General features: G+C 41.0%; 1 protein-coding gene across 2 annotated transcripts in view; it reads left to right on the plus strand.

The window, feature by feature from the left end:
• The window catches only part of Ptprr (protein tyrosine phosphatase receptor type R), a 241688-nt gene that overhangs the window by 169840 nt on the left and 49424 nt on the right, over window positions 1–22424 (plus strand). The gene's annotated exons all lie outside the window — the stretch shown is intronic.

Genomic DNA, 22424 nt, shown 5'->3' on the forward strand with positions numbered 1-22424 from the left:
TCAGGGCACAGAACAAAAGCAAGAACTAAGAAATCACCATAGTTCATCAGTAAAATGTGTTGTTTTTTTGTTTTGTTTTTTGTTTTTTTGAGACAGGGTTTCTCTGTGTAGTTTTGGTGCCTGTCCTGGATCTTGCTCTGTAGACCAAGCTAGCCTCGAACTCACAGAGATCGCCTGGCTCTGCCTCCCGTGTGCTGGGATTAAAGGTGTGCGCCGCCACCGCCCAGCCTATTGTATTTTTAAGACAAAGAAATCATGAGTCTTTCCAAATGAATGACCCTAACATAAATAAGTTTGTGTCCTTTTTTACAGATTTCAAACTGCCCCAAAATAGGAAAAACTAAAAGAAACTGATGTCCTTTCATGTGTAAAAGAGGTTTTGAAAAAAAAAATGCTCTCAAAAGTTATCTCACAAGTTTTCTGCTCAGGCCTTCAAGCTGAAGTCTTGGTGATGTGATTTGATTTCATTTCCATGTCTCTTATCTGTAGTTTATTCTTGTTACCACAGTTGCCACTGGTTTTTAACTTGTACACAGGAAGCCAGTGCCAATCAATTTTGTTCCCAAGGTGACAGGAAGCCTTGGTTGGTCAGATGTTGATCTGGTTTGCTGTCCCCGCCCCACCCGTCACACCTTCTTCCCTTTTGGCTGAACTTAGGACAAATTAATCAGCGGTCGACATCTGGCAGACAGCTTCGGGGTCGTCTCCGTGGCTTGTTGACCTGTAGAGCTGAAGCGTGAAAAAAAATCAGTGCGCACGATTTGCCGACGCTGACCTCGGTGTGGCTAAGGACCCCTTTCCCAGATCCTGCACAGGAGGCTCCTCCGCTGGCTTTTTGATGGCAAGTGTGGCTCTTCCTGAGCAGTGGCACGTTTCAGGAGCAAACATCCCGCCTTCTTTATGACGGTGGGTGGCTGACTTCACCCTACTGTAAATTCCAGATATGAAATGTGAGCCAGAGGCCAGGAAAGAGCTCAAAGAATGTTAAGCTTTTAAACAGGTCTCTGGTGTTTATGAACTTAGCCACCTACAGATTCTCTTCCTGCGAATCCCACGCCTCAGAACACATACCTACTTATCGCCAAACTCTCGAACAGAAGATGTTGTTCTCCAGAACATAACAAATAAAACAACTCATAACGTTAAGTGTGTGTAATATCAAGTGAGCCGACCTTTCCAACCCTAAAACTAAATGTCTCTGGAGTCTCTTTGTTGACTCTACCAAATGTAAAACTGTAAACTCCCAGCAGCCTTGCTGAGTGTGCTCAGAAATCATTGGTTTTAAAGATAACGAATGCTAAGAGGCTGGTCTAATTTTATGATGGAGATTTTGAGAAATGTCTAAGATGAAGGAAGGTGAGATTAAGATAAACCTAAAAAGGGCAGGTATGTTGGACCGGATGGGCCTTTCCTGTCCCTAAAATGCCTTGTTCTCTTACACAGGAAGCGTATTCTTATTCATCGGAGGCCGGTATGAGGCCTAGGCACAAGGTCGCAAAGTCTCCTGGGTAGTGGCAGTGAGAAGACAGGAAAGTGGGCAGGGAGGCAAATGTCCTTGTGGGTCCTACACAGGGCAAATTTTCCAAAAGCAACAGAAGGTTCATTGCTTATTCATCCACGCCTCCCTAATTTGCAGGACAGACTCACAGTTTGCTCCTGTTTCTCAGTACTTTACCACACCAGAATTCGGAGGCATTTAAAGCTGGGGTTGATTCAGGCTATGGGGGTCACTGGAGAATCAGTATCCTTGCTCTTCACTGAAGTGTGCTGTCTTGAGGACCCTACCAGGTGCAGCAGTCCTCTGAAGGCCCTCCACAGATTCTCTTCCTAATGTGTTAATCCAATCCGGAGGACTCTGAGCTGCTGTATCCTTCTGCTCACTGTACAGGAGTATACTCCCCAGACAAGCGAAATAAATGTTAAAGTGGCTGGGAAAACTTTGTAATATGTTTGACTTTGAAGAACCATAACCCCCATTTTACCAACAGCCAAATAGAAGGTAGCCCAAGGCATGAAATAAATACTTATCAGCAATCAAACGACATGCCATTTGCTGTGGTCATCTAAGAAAGAAAATCCAGAAGGCTGCTGGAAACCTAAAATGTGCTCCCCTCACACTCATGTTAGTCCCTCTTCTGAGCTGCCTGAGAATCGATTTGAATAGGAGCCATGTGCCTGGTACCCACTCTTCTTGTTCCCCCTATTCCACCCACCATGGAGGGGAGCATGCTCAGGGGAGTGGTTTACCAGTTAATGATTCACAACCGGGAGTGCCCCAAGTGAGATGCCATGCCCCATGGGTGTTATGTATTCTTGGCCAGCAATTTCATACCGTACAGTGTTGATCAGTTGGCAGACCACACACTGTTCCATTGGTCGCCTCTGTGTCCTTTCTCACCCCTAAAGGTTAAATCTCAGGGGGGTTGACAGAGATTACCAAACATAAGTAAAAGATCGTGTATGATAGCCAAGCTCTAGAGACAATCGATGTGTGCGATAGATTTCTTTCAGGAAATGTGTCATGGCTGGTGATTGTTTTTTAAATAATATAGTTTATGTAACACATACTCTTTTTTAAAAATATTGAGCTCCTCTTGGTGTGCTTAGAATAGAAAGCATCACTATGGGGCAGCATCTCTGCAGATGTTAATGCTGACCGGTGACTTCCCAAATCTGATCTTTGACCTTCAAGAGGTCAGGTTGTTGGGGGTTGATAAGAGATCAAGGAAATACAGTCGTTTACTGAGCATATTCAAATGTAGAAGAACATCTCAAGGCCTAGCCTTATCACAATGCGGAGGATACTCCCAGAACTACAGAAGTATAGTAACTACTGCTCTGGGTGCAGAGGAAAAGGCTAGAAAAGTCTTGGGTGCCCTTGTCTGTGTGCAGTATACATATCGTTCCCTCCACAAATCTATCTCCTAGAAAAGCCTTGGGTGCCCGTGTCTGTGAGCAGTATACATATCGTTCCCTCCATATATCCATCTTCTAGAAAAGCCTTGAGTGCCCATGTCTGTGTGCAGTATATATATCGTTCCCTCCACATATCTATCTCCAGCAGATAGATTTTATCTTCTCGCCGGATGTCCACGGCCGTGGAGGCCTCGTCTGCAGAGATGCCAGGTTGAGTGCCACCGGAGCTCACACCTTTTCCCTATTTTCTGCCTCCCCTGATGCCCAAACGTACCACATCATCCTGATCTCCCCTTCTCCAAATTCTTTCCATGATGAAACAGAAGCAAGCAATCTGGAATAAAATAATACTGCTTTTAGCCAAAGACACTGATGGAGCTTGGCGGGAGCAGGCGGTCTGTGCTGCATTCCACCTACAGGTGGCGCCGGCGAGCCATACAGACAGCGGGAGACCTGGGACAACAACCCCCCCACCTCCCCGCCCGCCCGCTTTGTTCTAAAGAACATTAAAGCAGCTGTTTTTCTGTCCTGAAAAATTCTACCTAAGACATCTGTAGCTCTTCTAAGATTGAAAGCCAAATCAAATAAACAAGGATCAAGGGCCTTGTAAGGATCCCAAGGCTGGAAAAGAGCCACCCAAAGGCTCTCCTCCCATATGTCCCTAATTGTCATCCAGAAGGGCTCTGCACTGATTTTAGACCCAAATGCACAGAGCAGGGATTCCTACTAAAGCCTGCAGCCCCGAAGACTCGCATTCGGCATCCCTGGTGGGGACTCTGCTTGCTCCTTAGCACTGGTCACGATGTATGTTCAAGGCGGTGCTTGCCCGCCTTTGAGCTTGTCATTCTAATAAAAGGACCTCTGCCTCTTGCTCTCAGGACAGAGCAATATGCAATTTAGTCTGGGGTGGGAGTTGTAGATTCCCTCAGAACTCAAACTGGAAAGAACTTTCTCCACGAAGCACAATTGCATTGGAGAAAGGAGCTCCGGGAAAAGATGGGCAGCCCGGCACCCCAGGACTTCACATGGGTGAACCCTGGATTCCAGTAATTCGGTGGCCTTATCGAGGACAGCCTGGGGCAAATTGGCAGTACATTAGAAAGCCTGATTAGGAGGGGGAAGGCGACGTGGGCCTCACGTCAGCTGTTTTCCTCCACAGGATACTGGGTGATTCCTGTCCTAGCCAGATACTGAATACTAAAAGCTCAGCCCAAGAGTTCTTGTCAAAAAATGATTTCCGTAGTGTATTTTGACTTGCTTAGGTCTGAAGAACTTTTGGAATTTGTTAGGTGTGGGCCTGAACTCCAGGAACTGGCCTGTGGCATTCGCTTAATGAGCTCTGTCCCTGTGAACAGATTGTCCTAAGCAGCTCATTTTTTTATTGAGTTCACACTTCTCTGAATGTCCTCATCTGACACAGGGAATTATTGGTAGAAAACGTGTGTGGATAATTCAGACCCATGAAGGCAAAAAAAAAAAAGTTCAGAAGTCGCATTTTCTGCCATATTTAAAATATATACAAACTGAAATGAATATGTTCTATCTACAAATATATCCTTCATATTATTATTACAAAACTCTTGGGATTTGTCAACATTTCACTTCATTTAAAATACAGAAAAACCCTAAGTATTTAGATCACCAAAGACCATTGTTGAAGTGTATACATCATTTTCTTCACATAAAACAATGGATTAATAACACCCAGCTTTTCAAAATAGTTGATAAAATAGTCAACACACAATAAGACCCCAACGGTGCCTTTATATATAAATCAGTGGATGATAAAGAATATTTTGTTTTATTTGTAATTGTGTGTGTGTGTGTGTGTATGTGTGTGTGTGTGTGTGTGTGAGAGAGAGAGAGAGAGAGAGAGAGAGAGAGAGAGAGAGAGAGAGAGAGAGAGAGAGAGAGATAATGTAGTTGTGATCCCCCCTGGAGCTGGACCTTCAGGCAGTTGTGAGCCTGGGCTACCTGATGCTCATGCTGGGAATTGAACTTAGGTTCTCTGCAAGAACAGTATGTGCTTTTAACCACTGAGCCCTTTTTCGAGCCCCAGGGAGGTTTTAAAATCTTTCTTGGATGTATTAATTTCATCACTGAGATTTTAAACTACTTTGTGTTTTCGAATGTCCAACAATTAAGCAATAATTCTGCTCTTATTCACTGCTGGTGGGAGTGAAACCTGGTACAGCCATTGCAGAAAGAATGTGGAGGCTTCTCAGAAAATTAAAAATAGAAATTACCATATGACCAAGTTAAACTCCTCCCGGGCATATTTCCAAAGGTCTGCACATCCTACCACATAGATATTTGCATATCATGTTTATTGATGTTCCAATCATAATAACAAGGAAATAGGAACAGCCTGGATGCCCACCAACAGATGACTGGATAATGAAAATGGAGCACATAAACACATATACACATACACATATACACATATACACATATACACATAGCACGCAGGAAGCAGAGGCAAGTGGATCTCTGTTAGTTAGTCCAGCCTGGTCTACATGGTGAGTTCCCGGACAGCCAGAGCTACATAATGAGGCCCTGTCTCAAAAAAGCAAAAGAAGAGATAAGAAAAGAAACCCACAGAGACAAACTTAATGCTTGCCAGTTGCATGTCCAGAGGGCAGAATGAAATGCCTTTCATATTAGACGTAAACGTTATTTTAAAAGATCTCTCAGGACTAGGACTGTGGTCAGACTCTGTCGCGTATCCCAGGGGCTTACTGTCATGAGTATCCAAGGCAGTTGTAAGAAGTCTCTATTTTCCTACGTGTCTAGATAAGTTAGGCAATCTCAAAGTGGGACATGTTAACTCCAGGGGATAAGCAGAACAAATAGTTGGAAAAGGAAGAAAAATTATTTCTACTTACTTTTCATGTCTTATTTCAAATTTTGTAAAAAACTGTCTTGATTTTCATAATATCTAAGTACAACAGTCCATGTTGTAATTTATATGTAAATGAAGTTCAGTGATGATATACTTAACTTTTTTCTCAATTTTACTTCTTAGACAATATAAAAGATGAAAATTATTAATAATTTTACCTGCAACTTGAAGATGAATTTAGAATACAGATATGACGGCGCTTACACAGTCTTTTCAGCCATGTCTCCAATGCCAGTATTTTAAAAGCTGTTTTTTTTGTTATAATGATTAAACACTGATAAAGAAGGAATAAAGGGGATAAAGGTTACTTTTTATATGTCTCAATTAATAAAGAAAATTAATTTTGACATGGTGGCTAAACAGGAAAATCTTGTATTCCTAGGTATGTATCTATGTGACTGAGCAAACAAATACAGTACAAGAAAACTAGAGCATTGTAATCATGAAAGGAACCGGAAATAAATAACTAAAAACAGACATTTGCCACGAGATAAATAATTATTCATGAAAATCTATATTCCGCTTCAACAAGAGGTTTTTCAGTATATAATGCAAGGTAGGGAAAAGATGTAAAACTGTGACGTGAGATACATTATCTTTGTGTAGATGCTCATAACTGAAGTGAAAGCATGCAAGGCCCGGGCAGTGTGCTGTGAGAACGGGAGTTAAGAAGGGACACCTGACATACGGGCCAAGGACGTAGCCCAATAGCAGGGCACCTGCTTAGGATGTCTGGAGCCCTGGGTTGGACCCCCGCCCTGCAAAACAAATGTTTTCAGATTTTATACTAAGAATGTGTTAATTTTATACTGAATTTAAATTAATATTTTTCTAGATGAAAACCGATACAGCGTCATTTCCCTTGAATTAAAGACTTTATATCACAGATGCCTGCCAAGGGACCGTGAGATGATGCTGGGGCATCAGCTATGTTTTATGGATGATAATGTAGGAAGAAGACACAGTTTTCAGACCAAGAAGGCATCTCTGGGTTCCCACTTCACACTGCATCAACACCAACCAAACTGCAATAGTCCCTCATACCTGTGGCCCCTCCTCCCGTGATCTCAGATACTTGTGATCAGCTATGGTCCATGCTCTGACTCATGCCTGTAGCCCAGCACTCGGGAGCCTGTAGCACGAGTTTTTCCATAAGTGCAAAGCCAGCCTGGGCTGCAGAGTGAGATCTTGTCTCAAAGACGAAAAGAAAGCTAGGCCAGTTGGATGGCTCATCAGGTGAAGGTGCTTGTGACCAAGCCAGCCAACCTGAGTTCAATTCCCGAGGAAAGAACCAATTCTATAAGTTGTCCTCTGACCTCCACACATGCCAGGGCACCCATGTATGCTTACACACAAGCACACACATGTGCACACTCACAAAAATAATTAATTATTTTAAAACTATAGAGATCAATAGCTCATAAGTATTAAATTTCATCCATTGTGAATAATGTGATGAAATCTCTTATTATCCCACACTACCCTGCCCAGGACATATGCCATCCTTTGGTCAAGTGGATCTATGTTGTATATTTACCTGTTTTATTAGTCACTTGATAACTGTTTTAGTTATTAATGGCAATACCCCCATGCTGGTGTTCAGACATTGTAGCCCCAGATCACTTCCCAATGCCGACATCACCCAGCTAGCTCACTTTGTCTCAGTACAATAAACATTGCATCAGCCTTCATTACCAGATGTGAAGGGCAAGCTTGGTACAATAAGGGGTCTAGATAGAGATACTACGGTCATCTAACTATGGGTACAGTTCACCGGTATTTGTTATTATTAATCTCTTATTATGCCTAATTTGTGAACTAAACCTTATCACAGATACATATATTTGAGGGGGGAAAGTGTATATAGTACTTAATATGGACCATTTCAGGCATTCACAGCAGATTTTGGAACTAGCCCCTATAATGTACACTTTAGTTTATGCTACAGACACACAGTTATTATGTTAATGTCCCACATGCTATTCTTGGTACTGTGCTGGTACCTTTTATCCTGTTTCCCTTCACACACACGGAGAATTTTATATTGAATAGTCATACTTCTACCATTTAGCTTCATTAAAACTACAGGGTAAAATATGGTTCCTACATGCTCAGCCTTTTGACATGACAATATGATGTTGTTGTCTACTTGAGAACCACACAATTGAGTTACAGAAACAAACTGTAGAACCAAGTCTCATCATGACTTTATGAACTGTGATTTTATGTTGGGCTGCATTCCTAGAGAGCCTTCATCACACACAGTCAGGAGACCATAGCTTGGTCACCCTGGAGCCTTTGTGACTCTAAGCTCTGCAATGATTTCTCTCAGGTGAGACACCAAACACTCAACAACCAATGACAGACCTTATGCTAGAGGTCTCCAAAGAAACAAAACAGCCTTGGGAGAATATGCATAAAGATGCTTTAAAAGGAATTGGCTTGCATCACAGAGGAGACTGGAAGTCCCTGTGTCTTCAGGGCGACCCAGTAACCTGGCTACCAAAGAAAGTCAGTAGTGTGGTTCTAGTCTGAGGGCCAGTAGGCTTGGAATACAGGAAAAGCTGAGTTTGAATCTCAACACAGGGAAAAGACAGTGTCTTGTTTCAAAGACTAGCAAACTCAAATTATTCACTTTGACTTAGGGGGAAGATGGGGTAAGCCCTTTTCTTTTGTTCAGTCTGACGAATGAGGCCTACCACATTGTAAAAGACAGATTGCTTTGCTAAGTATACTAATTTAATATTGATTTCATCCAAACACTCTCATCAAAATACTCCCCATGTCTAACAAAATGATCAAACATCCCGTCTCAGTCAAGATGACACATAAAATTAGTAGCCATCACAGGAAACTAAAATGACAATTGAGATAGAGAGAAGTAACTAAAATCAAATGTGTAATGAAGAGTCTTCCAGTTTGAGGAAACAGGATCAGCTGAGGAATTGGTGAGGTGAGGTTGCATGTGGCTTGTTCTGTCTCTCTGATCTTTCAGAATTCACCCCAATATCTGGCTTCAGGTTTTTCATTAATAAGATGTTTTAAGATTTGTGTTACACCCACATGTCCATCAACTAAAACCCAGATGAGCAAAGTTTGTATATTCATTTAATGGAATCAGTTGTTTCATGGGAAAGAACAGAGAACTTCCAAGTGTTACAACGTGGAGGAACCTTAACGACATTATGCCAAGAAAAAGAAGTCTGACAAACTGTATGAGTCCATGTGCATGAAGGGGCTGAAAGAAGTGAATGCAGGGGATGGAGCTTAGGAGTAGAGTGCTTGCCTGTCATCTACAAGGCCCTAGGTTCAAGCCCCATTACTATGCAATGAGTGTGCCTGTAAATGCAGAAGGTACGTGACTGGTGTCTAAGGCCTGTGTAAGGGAGCCATGGGGTGGAGAGGCAGTTTCCTTTGAGGGTGAGGAAAATGTTTTAAAATTTTCTGTGCTGGCTCCTTGTTTGTTTGTTTTTGCCTCTTCTAGAACTCACTGTGTAGACCTAGCTGGCCTCAAACTCACAATGTTGGAGTGAAGGCACATGCCACCCTATCTTATCCAACTCAGCGACTACCCTAAATGTACTGAATGCTACACTTTAGACATGTGAACTTTGTGGTGTATAAATCACCCCTCAACAAAAAGGAGCATATGCATGATTTTAATGTTATCCCCCCAAAAAAGTTAGCTGCTTCTAAAACATTAGTCAGAAGGTGTTTCCAGGTAATTTTTTCATTCAATTTGATTTGGTTGACGTGTGTATTTTTATTTCTAGGAAAGGAAGGGCTGTCTCCTATCTCACAAGTGTCAAAGTGTACTTCACATGACAAATACCAGTTCGGTTCTTAAAATGTATGTGATATTTTGAATTCCAGAAGTATTATTTTTTTTTTTTTTTTTTTGCCAGTTCCTCTGCCTGTATTTTTGCTGCATCCTCTGGGTACAATATAGTCAAGGAAGCACAGTAAAGGCTCAGAGTCTGCACCTTGCCCACCCTGTGCAATGCCTGCACTGAGGCCAAAGGCCCCTTGAACCTCAGGGTTATCTTGCAATTATGGCACTTGTCAAAGGATGAGAAAAGACCCAAAAATAACAATGAGTTATTACAAATGGCATCTAGGTGACAAGTCTCATTCCCTTGAGGGGGGAAAAGCCTATTTTAACTATTGGCAACTCCAGTCAATAATTTATATTTAAACTTCTCTCCTTATCTCAGACGGCACTGATAAGATGATTATGTATTTACACTGGCAGGAAGGCCATCATGGTGGCCAGACCACGCATTTTATCAGGGGTACAACTCTTCCAGGTAATTGGCCCCTTCCTTCCTTCCACCTGAAGAGTGATGGTGTGTTAAATACAGTCGTTAACTACAGTCACTGACTCTTCACTGGCCAAAAGGAAGCGACTCCCTACTCTGCAATTCCCCGGGTGAAAGGCCAGTAACTCTTAGAGGGCAATGGCCACCCTGGTTTATTTGCAACGTGCCTCTCTGACCAAAGCCCACAATTACATTTGTGGGTGGTACATTCTTAAATGAATGCAGAACAAACACAGGAATGGGTATTTAAGTAAATTATTGTTCTTGGCTGAACATTCAGGGGGAAGCTTTGGAAACAGCAGATTTTCATAATTCTTACTGGGAGTTCATTTTAGGTAAAGGTGGATTTTGAGGTGCCTTGGTTAATGACATAATTTATCTGCTTCTTTTTTAAATTTAATTTGATTCTGTGTATATGAGTATTTCGGCTGCATGTATGTGCCTGGTACCACCAGAGGCAGGAAGAGGGCATAGGGTCCCCTGGAATGGGAGTTACAGATGGTTGTTAGCTGTCGTGTGAGTACTGGGAGTCAAACCTAGGTCCTCTGGCAGAGCATCCAATGCTCATAACTAATGAGCCATCCCTTCAGCCCAGATATCTGCTTCTTACATAGAGTAACTGAGATCTTGTGATCAGTGTTAGACAAGATAGACATTAGAAGCAATCACTTTATTTTTTTAAAACCAGGATCTAATGAAACCCAGGCTGGTCTCAAACTCCCAGAGTAGCAAGGCTGACTTTGAATTAATGATCCTCCTGCCTTTACCTTCTGAATGCTGGGATTATAGACCTGTGCCACCATGCCAGGTTAGATGTAAGTCAGACTGAGGGTGAGACTGTAGCTCAGTTGGTAGGATGCCTGCCTGGCACTCACGGTGCCCTAGCTTGTATCACCAACACTGCATAAATCAGGGGTGTTATTGATGTGTGGTGTGGCATATACCTGTAGTCCCAGCACTCAGGAAGTAGAGGGGGAGAGATCAGAAGTTCACAGTTTCTTCAGCTACATAGGGAGTTTAAGGTCACCCTAGGCTCAAAATTCAATCAATCAATCAGTCAATAGATAAGGTCTAGCTATGTACCCCATCCTGACCTTGAACTCAAGATGGTCCTGCCTGCCTCTGTCTCCCAAGTACTTGGATTACAGAGGTGGACCACTTCACATGGTTTTAATAAACTACACAAATAATTCTGTCATAAGGCAATTTTTTTTTCCTTTGTGAAAATTAACTTTATAAATGTTTCTCTCCAGCAGCTAAAAACAAATTTAGGAATCTGGTATAAAGATTCGAAGGAATGCGTGCCCCAGCCCACCTGATGGGACAGGCTTTATAAACTCAGAAGTTCTGGAAGCTGAGGCAGGAGGATCTCAAATCCAAGTCTTGTGTGGGCTACCGAGTTCAAGGCAGCCTGTACAGCTTAGTGAGAACCTGTCTCAAAATAAAAAATAAAGTAAGACTTAGGGGTACAGTTCAGTAGCTGAGGATTTGCCATAACCTATATGCAGAGGGCGCAGCAGAGACCCACAGGCTTAGCTTTGTGAAGCACCATTGCTTTTCCCCCATGGCTAGACCATTTCACACTTTAAGGAGCAGTGAGTGAGAGTTACAGCTTCCGCAAAGGCTCACCAGCTCCCCCTTCAGCCTTCCTTACAGCTTCCCATTGAAGCAACTTCTTGCAATCTTGTTTGGGATACCTCTTTGCTGACATATGGATTTTTAATTCTCTTCCATTTTTCTGTATATCTATCTTTCTGGCAATACCTCTTTTTGTTGTTATTGTTACTGCTGCTGTTGTTAGTGTAACTTGGTAGAACTTTTGAACTCAGAAAATGTGAGTCTCCCCACTCCTCGACCCATTCCCCCCACCTTTGTTCTTTTTCAGGATGGTTTTGCCCAGGAAGTTCTGAACCTTTCCTTGTTAGGCAAACGTTAGCTGTGGGGCTCCTGTGTGTGACTTCCATCAGGTTGAGAAATTCCTCTGCCATTCCCAGTTCGTCCAGAGCTGTTAGAAAACATGTATACTTTCTGATGATTCATGAGTGAGCTGAAGTCAGTGGATCGTTAGAACCATAGGCATCATTGCTCTTGAAAGTAACTACATTGACTTCATCGTGAACTGAGAGGATTCCTCGGTAGTTATATGAAAGAATGGTGAATTAATTATATGTGCTGCTTACAAAATGTTGGGCATGTATGAATGTATATCCATGTTTATGCTTATACGCAGATCAACTGAAATTCAGATTTCTCATATCAGAAAGCTTGGTTTCTTCATTGAGGTCTGATATTTCTTCATTATCATTGTAGGAATGAGGAAAAATTAAAGCCAAGAACTAAAATTAGAGCTACCAACATTTTGTTCTTTTTTAAAAAGGGAAACAGCCTCCTCATCGTGAGTGACAGCCAAAACAATACCAAGTGCCAGAAAAAGATAAAAATTAATCATTCTTGGTTTGGAAACAGTATACTGCTTTTTTATTCTTTGGTTTGCATAAAATCTTCTCAGGTTTTTAATATGTTAAGGCTGAAACTTTATGGGTATTTATACAAGTTTTACAGCAAATCTTTAAAAACACCATTCTTGTGCCTTCACAGTCTAAATTTCATTAGTTTTACTTGTTTTATTTTATCTTATGTATTCATTTTTTTTTCACACAAGTTCTTGTTATACTGCCCTGGATGGCCTAGTATTTATAAGGTAGCCTAAATTAGGCTCCTGCCTCTGTTTCCCACATGTTAGGATTATAGGTGTGTACCACCACATCTGGTTTTCACTAAATCTTAAAACCCTCATCTAAAGTGATCCTTCAGTTTACGTATTTCTGGAAGAATTGTACAAGCCACCAGATTGCATTACCCTCTCCAATTTATTTGTAACCATAGACAATATGTAACACATAGACAATAAAGGGCAGCTTTTCACTTACCAGTGGGTACAGAGGGAGAATTGAACCTTGCATCTTTGTTCACATTGCATAGAAAATCATTTCTAGTGAAGATATATGTTCATTATGAATATATTCAAAAATGGCTCTGGGAAAGCGCGCCTACATTTGGGGGTATGGATCTAAAAGAGACAGACCTGAATTGAATTGTAGTTGACTGCCTGCCCAGACACAGACAGGGAGAGGCTATGCCAGATGAGGCTGGAGAAATACGCAGGGACTAGACTGGGAAGCATCATGTCAGAGGGAGCTAATGGCAGGCTTTATTATTGTATTTTCAGTGTTATTCTCTAGTGAAAGTTGCTATAGTGCAATATGGGAGAAGACACCCTGGACTAGGAGAGTTTAGAGGTTAAGAAGGCTTACTAGAGAGCTGCTGGAAGGGTTTGAAGGCTTAGAAGGCAGGGCTGGAGGGCTTCCTAGGGAGCTGCTAGAAGAGTTTGTGTCAAACGCAAAGAGGGCTTGAGCTGTGTCTTCAGGTTTCTTCTATACCCTGTGCTGCTGCTGATCTATTGACTTAGATTTTAAAACAACTCACTAGCAAGGAAGACACTCCTGCTAGCCTGGAAGGAGGAAATCTCACAGGGCCTCAACCCTAGACAAGTAACTATGGGCAGCTAAGGAATGCTAAGAGCAAGAGAAACAGTCTTCCCCAGGAAAGTGGCCCCAGTTGGTAATACCAAGTGGTCAGCTCTGAAATCATACGTGCAAGTCATTGTCACAAAGATCCGAAGAAGAGTCACAATAATGTTAGAGGCTACTCCATTTATTATTGGAGATATTTTCTTCATTTTAAAGATATTTTTTGTTTTAGTCTTTGTCCAGTGGACAGATCTCATTTTTCAAAAATAGAAAAAAAATTAACCTATTCATTGTAAGAACATACATTTGTACCTCATACAAATGTATGAGGTACAAAAAACAGTCCCAACTTAGGTGACCACTGACCTTGCTTACAAACTTAACTGCTGCAAAGTGACTCACTAACCATTTCTCCCAACTCTTAACTTTTCTTGAATACTCCAGCTGTCACATAGCTACATCAACACAGAGTGAGGTAAGACCATATAGTTATTGTCATAGTTACTCACACAAGTGTGTCATGCACACCATTCCAAGCTGGGGGAAAAAAATGACATGTTTATGTTTCTTTACCTTTTACCAAGTGAATTAACCCTGTGGTTGCAGTCTAAGGCCAAGGAAGTTTAAGTCTAACTCATGTGGTAAGACATTGATTTAATCAGTTTCCGAGGTCAGGGCCCAGAGAACATTGTAACAAGTTTACTTTATATATTTCACACGTATACATATGCATGTATGAGTTTTCACTGTGTCGGGGGGATTGTTGTTAGAGCTATTTGTTTATTTGTTTGTATGTTTTCATGTTTTAACCTAGAGTCTTACTGTATAGTCCTGGCTGGACTGAAACTTACTATGTAGACCAGGCTGGTCCTGAACGCACAGAAACCCACCAGTTTCTGCTTCCTGGGTGTTCTAATGATGATTTGAATTTTGATTTTTCAGTTATAAATTTACCTTGTCTTAGAATATATAACATGTGAGACTGGCTGGGTGTGGTAGGCATGCCTTCAGTCTCAGCACTCAAGAGGCCGAGGTAGGAGGATTGGGTATCATTATAGGAACTTGAAAACATTTTATGTAATCACTCAACAGGGAAAACAACAGTATTCTTCCCAGGGCAGTGGGAGGTAGAAACATGCCTCATTTCCTACAACAAAGATGTTCTCCACATTACAAGATTTTTTTTTTTTTTTTTTTTAGTGTAGAGTAACGTGCATTTCTCATCTTCCTGGACCCATGCCTGGGATCCTTTACACTTAGTTGCTTAGTTTCATTCATGTCTTCCCTGCAGAATTTGCCTTTGGGAAATTTTAGCCTGAGTAGTCATATTACCTACTCATATTATTTCAACTGCTATACACTTCAGGAACGTCACAGTTTAACTTTCTTAGAATTCTGTCTCCTGTCCTGTTTTCAACATTTCACCCGTTCATTTGTCAAGTGATTTAGATAGAGGGTACCATCCAGAATTGACTTGAAAGTAAAGAGATGAAGGGGGAAAGATACTGTTAAATAGTCTTAAAACTTAACACCTACAGGAACAAAATGGTGGCAGAATGTCAAGTTGTAAACAGATGCAGAGGCCAGTCAATCTCACGGGCTGAAGGGCCCTCTCTCCAGCTTTACCTTTGCTATTCAAAGAAACAAGAATTTCTCTAATTTCCTTTCTTTGTAATTAAGTGTCTCCTAGAAAACTAAGCATGTGAGCAATCTGAATCAGAAGAGTTAAAACACCAGGGTGGGTATAGAAGGCTGTAAGCTCATCTTTAGTGATTAAATTCAGATTTAAAGTGGTCATCAGTCACAGAGGGCAAAGATCGGACTGAAGGACTGAGAACCCCAGATTCCTGCTTTCAAGTCGGGACGGAAGACCTGCTAGATTCTCATTTCTCATCCTGAGAGATCAGATGCGGGTGCTTTGGAGACAGTTCTGCACAAATCGCTGTGTCCTACGTACAGCCTTTGAGCTGGGTACTTTTCCATTCTTCCTCCAAGGCTTGGATGTAAGCAGCCGCTGGCATTTCTCACTGGCCCGTCACTTCCTCGTCCAACAGTTAGAACTGTATCTGCCTAGAGCACGGGCGAAATGATTGTGTTTGTATCATTTTTTTCCTCTGCCCTCATTTCGCTACTTTGGGGACACTGAGTGCAAAGGCGCTGGAAGTCTTAGTTCTTCATGCAAAGAGAACTGCCAGAATCCAGCGTCTAAGGCCAAGTGTTACATCCCTCGCCTTCCAGGAAAGTAGATGTGTGGTCTCAGAGAGGCTCCAGCGCTGAGTTGAAGTGCTTGGGTATTTTTAGCACTGTTTTCTTCCCACTTCATGGCGATGAAGAACAGTAGCAGAGAAATGGCCATTTTCTCAACAGAGTTGTTTATATTCCCTTGCTGAGTTCAGTGTGGCCCTGGCTCATAATATTTATGTGTGTTTTCCTTTGGACTTAATTGTAATTAGCCGGCTGTTTGTTGCGTTTCTCTTACCTTGCCTTAAGAATTTGCTTTTTCCTTCAATTGTTTGCATTGGTATCTTTTGAATTTCCTCCCTCCTATTTACTTTTTGGCATAAATAATAATTGGTGCTGCAGGGGGAACTTGATAAAGCTCTTTTATTGTCTTCCCTTTCGTACACCAGAGATCGAGAGGCATAAAAATGTCTCAACCAGTTTTCACACTTGCCCGGCAAAATAGAGGCCAAGTTTTCAATAGCAGTTCGAGTTCTGACTTTTGCACATTCTGTTTTTAAATGTTAAGATCTCCTGTTACTCTGATGGATACTATTTTTCTCTAAACCTATCTTCATTTTAATTTTAATAAAGTTTGCTCTGGTTTCAAATTGTCCAATTTTGCCCTCATTTCTACTTAATTTGTGGTGTTTACTGGAACGAGCTCATATGCCCTTAGTTTAATAAAATCAAATTTTGCACTTCAGATCATAGTCAATGGTAGCTAGTTTAAAAAAAAGAAAGTATTGACTAACACATATCCTTTTCTGAATTTTTCTGTAAGTTGTGTTAAATATGCCAATTAGCTATCTGGGAGAAATATTAACAACAACAACAACAACAACAAAGAACTTGGGAATTCACCTTTGCCCATAGCCCCAAATGAATTACAACCAGATTGAATGGTTATGTTTCTAAAGAATACATTTCCAAGCTGGTAGGATGGCTTGTGAAGTAAAGGAACTTGGCACCAGCTCCGAGGCCATGAGCTCCTTCCTTAGAACTCAAGTGGCTGGAGAGAAACTACCCTAAAGTTTCCCTCTGACCTTGACCCATGTGCTGTTACACACACAGACACACACAGTAAATAAATGTAAAATAAATTACTGCATATTCAGAAAGGTCAGGGCACTTAACTGAGCATAAACATAAATTTTTAACAATTTTAGTGTGTTAAGGCAACAACAGACTGGTATTTGCCACAAATATGTCTGAGAAACAGTGTAACACCACAAATGTCATAGTAATATATCAGTGACGCTAAACAAAATTCTCAAAGGTAAGGAGCTAGAAATAAACAGTGAAGATTAATTAATTCGTCCGTTTCTTGAACCAAAGAAATCAAAACTGTAGCAATTAGCCACCGTCACTGATCCCTATAAATTAGGAAGATTTCAAAGTCAATTTAAATGATAGCAAAAAGCATGAATATGAGTTACTTTAGTTCCATTTTCAAATGTCGAAATTGTATAAATTCCCACAGTAAACACATCGTTTTCATCAGGAGAAATTAAAATATGGGTATATGTTTAAGCTCTCGGCTCTAAGCAGACGCCTAAGTCTCCAAATGTGGTACTTCTTCTAAGTTGATTCTTCTGATTCAATTTCCTAATGGCACCGTATCAATCAATCAATATTGTTTGTTCTTTAAAAATAAGAATTAACAAAAGCAGAGATTTTTCCCAAGTTAACAACATCCTACCATCGTATTTTACGTCAAGCATGGGGGAGCCGTCACCACGATAAGACTGCTCTGTGGAAAATGCTCTTTGTGAGGTCAACAGCCAGTGCAAGTTTAATTCTATAGTTGAACTTTGAGACATTGTCGGAGGTGATGAGGTGAAGTGCTATGGGATTGTCTAGTTTTCAGGGCAAACGGGTTTGCCATAATAAAGGGAACTTCTAAGGAAATAGGCTACCACCAAGCTGTATCTTTTTTTAGTGTTAAATGTGTAGGTTATAGCCATTGATTTCAAAGCATTCAAGTTAATCTCAATCCAAACAATTTGCAATTCTTATGGAAGTGTCCTAAAATAGTTCCCTTAGAGAAATGCCAAAAGTGAGAGTTAGAAAGGATTTTGTTCATTGTTGACCAAATTTAATAATGCCCATGCGTTACTTTTTATAAGCCACTGACATCATTCTTTATATGTTGCCTGTATAGTAACTCTGTAAGTACGTTTACTTGAACATTTATTCACTTTAAAGAGACAGAAAAAAAAAAGCTGAGATGCAGAGAAGCTAAGTAACCTTAAGAAGGGCACATCGAGGATATGGACAGGCAAGATTTGAGCCCACACAAAAATGCTTTGAAGACAAAAATCTGTATTTGAATACTGTTCTTGGTTCCTCCCCCTTTCCAAGCACTTGACTTTCAACTCCACATACAATCTAACATAATCTGCTAACACACTCTCACTTTGGGAGGCAAAGCAAAAAGAGCTTGTACTTTATATTATAACTTGAATTGTCTTTGTTCAACAACTGTGTTTCAAATATGGGTATTTTTTTTTGACCTATAAAATAAGGGAAAACAGTACTTCCAAAGGCAAAAATGCTATGTAACAGTAGTTGACAAATTAACAGAAATTTAATATATTGGGTTTCTTTCTTCTTTCTCTTGCTAAACCAAAGCTGGTCTCCCTTATTGAGGGGTTTCACAGCTCTCAGCTGACTACAGACAATTCAGAAAACTCTCATCAAAGACTTAGACTTGGGATCTGAGAGGCTGTGGATCTCCAGGTGTGGGCAGGGTGTGTGAGAGACGCCAAACAAAAGTTGGTAGGCATCTATGTCGATGTCATGACTCTCTCTGATGAACTTAGGCAGCTTCTGATAGCCATGTGGTTTCCACAGCTCTTGCCTCCCACCTCATCTCCCCGGCAAAACCAGCTCCTGACTCCAAAATACATTTTGCACAGCTGAGCTGCAGCCCTGACTGCTCTTTCTCTCAAAGTCTTCTTCCACGTTCTGCTCCCATACCATTCATTTCTCCTTCGAGGCTGTCTCTGAAATGACCAGGGTCCAGTTCAAATGATCCCCTCCTCCGCACAGCTGCCCTGCATAAGTGGAGGAGACCTCACCATCTGCTAAACCTCGGCAGCTCAGGGTGTCTCCCTAGTGACAGACTGTAGACACTGTCTATTGTGAATGAAAATTGAATGAAATTGTGCTTTCAAGTGGCCTCTAGCTGGTAATCCAGAAACAACATCTCCAGACTCCTTTCTGAGAAAATAAATACATAAAAATTAGAAAAAAAGACAGCAAAAGTCAAATTCTCACAAAACACTAAAACTAAAACAAACCATAATCAGAACCAGGATTTCCTACAAAATTAAAGGCAAGTACCACTGGATTGAAAAAAAACTTTAAAAAACAGTTTCTCACTAAAAATAGATTAAATTCTTGGCCTAAAAGCAGAACCATTCTTTGCTACTCTGTCTATTTCCTACCTAGAAACACAAGAAATCAAATATTTCGGTCAACAATAAGAGCCCCAAACAAAAAAGCTAGGCGCACATACACCTCTCTACCAAATAGGTAATATGTCACAGAACATTCAGGGTGCTGCCCATCTCTTTCTACCCCAGCAACCCCAACGAGTTAATAATAATGGTAGAATGAGAAAATGTATTTCAGGGGCACGCCAATAAATAATAAGCCACATCGATATCGATTGTCTATGCACATGCATGCGTGTGCAGGCAGGAGGGTAATGCCGCCGAGCGGATTCTTCACTCCCTGCTCCCTTCAATTTTTGAGTCAGGGTCTCTTACTGAACCGGAAGCTTAAGGGTTTGGCTAGGCTGACTAGCCAATGAACCCCAGGAATCCGCCTGTCTCTAATGGTCTCCCACTGGCTGCCAGTGCTTGGGTTACAGATGCCTGCTGCCATACCTGGCCTTTTTATCATGATTCCTGGGCATCTGAACTCAAGTCCTCCTGCAGGCCCTTTACCTGCTGAGCCATCTCCTTAGGACTTTGATATTAATTTTTTTTTAAGAGTCAGAGAGAAAGCTAAATATCCAAGTACAGGAAAGAAAGAAACATTGGTAAGCCTGACAGCGAAGATATATGATGATGAATCCTTCAAGCACTGAAGTATTTAAGGTAAAACATTTGAAATGAAAGAAAACTGTATGCTGTTATTGTGAAAGGCTCACACACACACACATCAGATGGTGAAAAGTCCAGTATGGATAGAGTAAAAAAAACAGTGTGCTAGAATACCAAGATTACAGTATATGAATCTGCAATAGATAAGGAGATGCACAGGGCTACATGTCCTCCCAGAGAGGACTTACATATATATAATCACAGTGACCAGCAAATGCATATGTGAAATATCCAGTCAGTCCAGTGTTTCTTTGAAAGAATTGAGAACTCATAAACCCTAAATAGTTCAGACACTTCCAATTCCCACGACCTACGATAGACATGAATAAAGAAAAGAAATGCTTAAGCACTTATATGACCATCAAATTCTCTTGAGGGAGGTGGGAAATAGAGTAATGGGATACTTAACGCAGCAAGGCAGAGTGCTGGATTAACTGGGGTGGGGGTTTAGGGGTGGGGGGGACTAACGCGAGGCACACCAGGAGAGTTCAATGGGGGAGGGGGTCAAATGAAGCAGTTTAAGGGCACACATGTATGAGGATACCACGATGAAGGCCCTTGCTTTGTAAGCCAGCCTAACGAATTAATTCTTTTTTTTTTTTTTTTTTTTTTTTTTTTTTTCCGAGACAGGGTTTCTCTGTGTAGTTTTGTGCCTTTCCTGGAACTCACTTTGTAGACCAGGCTGGCCTCGAACTCACAGAGATCCGCCTGCCTCTGCCTCCCGAGTGCTGGGATTAAAGGCATGCGCCACCACTGCCCAGCAATTCTTAAAATAGCGTAGATTGTGCAGCTCTGCCAAAGAGCTAGTCGTGTCAGCCCCAGGAAAGGTGCTCCTAAGAGCAGCGTCCTAACCCTTCTTCAACACTGGCTTCAGAACTCCAGCTAGCTCGGCAACAATTAAAACAAACCCCTCAAACTGTGGTGACTTTTTCAAGTGTATCATTTAGTGACAGATAAAAAGAAATAAAAATAAATATCCATTAAGCAAAAACGGGAATTAAAACTACCATTGCCATCCATTTCGAGAGTAAAAAAATCATATTACCTATCAGACGGTAGACAAGCCCCAATGCTGTATCCACAGCAGAAACAAGAGCGTGAGGAACTGATGGAGGATGACTGTTCAGTAGGTTTCTCTGGTTGCGTATTTTCCATTATTTAAAATGGAGGCCCCGCCGCTCAACTCTTTTCTGGTGTGTTGTCCACTATTCAGAGGAACTGATCTAGGCTCAGACCTGCCTTACTGTCTTTCCTATCATGTTTTGACCTGCTGCTCCCTGCTCTCCACTTCTGTGGGACACCAGACCCCCACCCTGACACTCTTTTTAACACCCTGACACACACCTTTGTAGTCTCACTTACAGTCAAGTCTTTGACTTTAAACCTCTTTTTCTCAAATGTGGTTTTAGAGGAACAGTGATTCAGCCACTCGTTGTCATACGCTCTTTTATGGCTGTGTGTCACATGGCTAATGTAACTGCTAAGAGGGGCTTACATCTTCTGCACAGAACGCCAGGGTCCCTGGAAAGGGCAGGACTCCAGTCATTACTTCCCAAAAGAAGAAAAGGAATCATAAAGAAACGATAAACTGAAACTTAGCCTATAGGTCTGTGATCTCCAGGGCCTCTTACAGGCTTTACAAAATTAAATGAATAACATATATACATATGTACATATATATGTGCAGATATAAAATACAAAGTTGTTTTCAATTTGTTTGATTTGGTTCCTGTTTGCTTGTTTTTGAGATAGTTGTGTGTAGCCTGGGTTGGCCTCAAACTCATGTAACCGAGAATGGCCTTGAACTCCTGATCCTCTTGCCTCTGATCTCCCAGCCTCCAGAATTTCAGGTATGCACCACCATACTTCCTGTAAAGTTACAGTACATACATTTATGTACATGCGTACATTTTAAAACATTTACATTCTGTATCAGTGCAATCATTTGAACTATAGTAGAGACTGCTATTTTAATTTTATTATGTTTTAATTAATCAATCAAAGGCATGTTTGTTTATGGTATAGTACATGCTATTTTGAAGTATAACCACATTGTGAAAATGGGTAAAGCATTTAATGACTATGATATATATTTTGAACTCTCAGACATACACAAAAATACATGTTCTTTTGTATTACCCATGATTTTTCAATTTAAATGTGTTGACTTTTTCTGATTTTTTTAGTTAAAATTATTAACCATCTTATTTCTTCAACAAGTATGTTTACTAATAACTTACAGTACCTGTTCTCAATTCAGAATTGTTTGCAGCAATAAAATTGCCAGTTTCCTATAAACTATGAAGACTTGCTGTAGTCAGTCATGATACCAAATATAGTTATAGATATAGATATAGATATAGATATAGATATAGATATACCTTTGTTTCTGGAAAGATATCATTGAACTGTGTCCTCGTGC

The sequence above is a fragment of the Peromyscus californicus genome, unplaced genomic scaffold, assembly GCF_007827085.1.
Source record: "Peromyscus californicus insignis strain IS unplaced genomic scaffold, ASM782708v3 Scaffold_24__1_contigs__length_46423439, whole genome shotgun sequence".
NCBI lineage: Eukaryota > Metazoa > Chordata > Mammalia > Rodentia > Cricetidae > Peromyscus > Peromyscus californicus.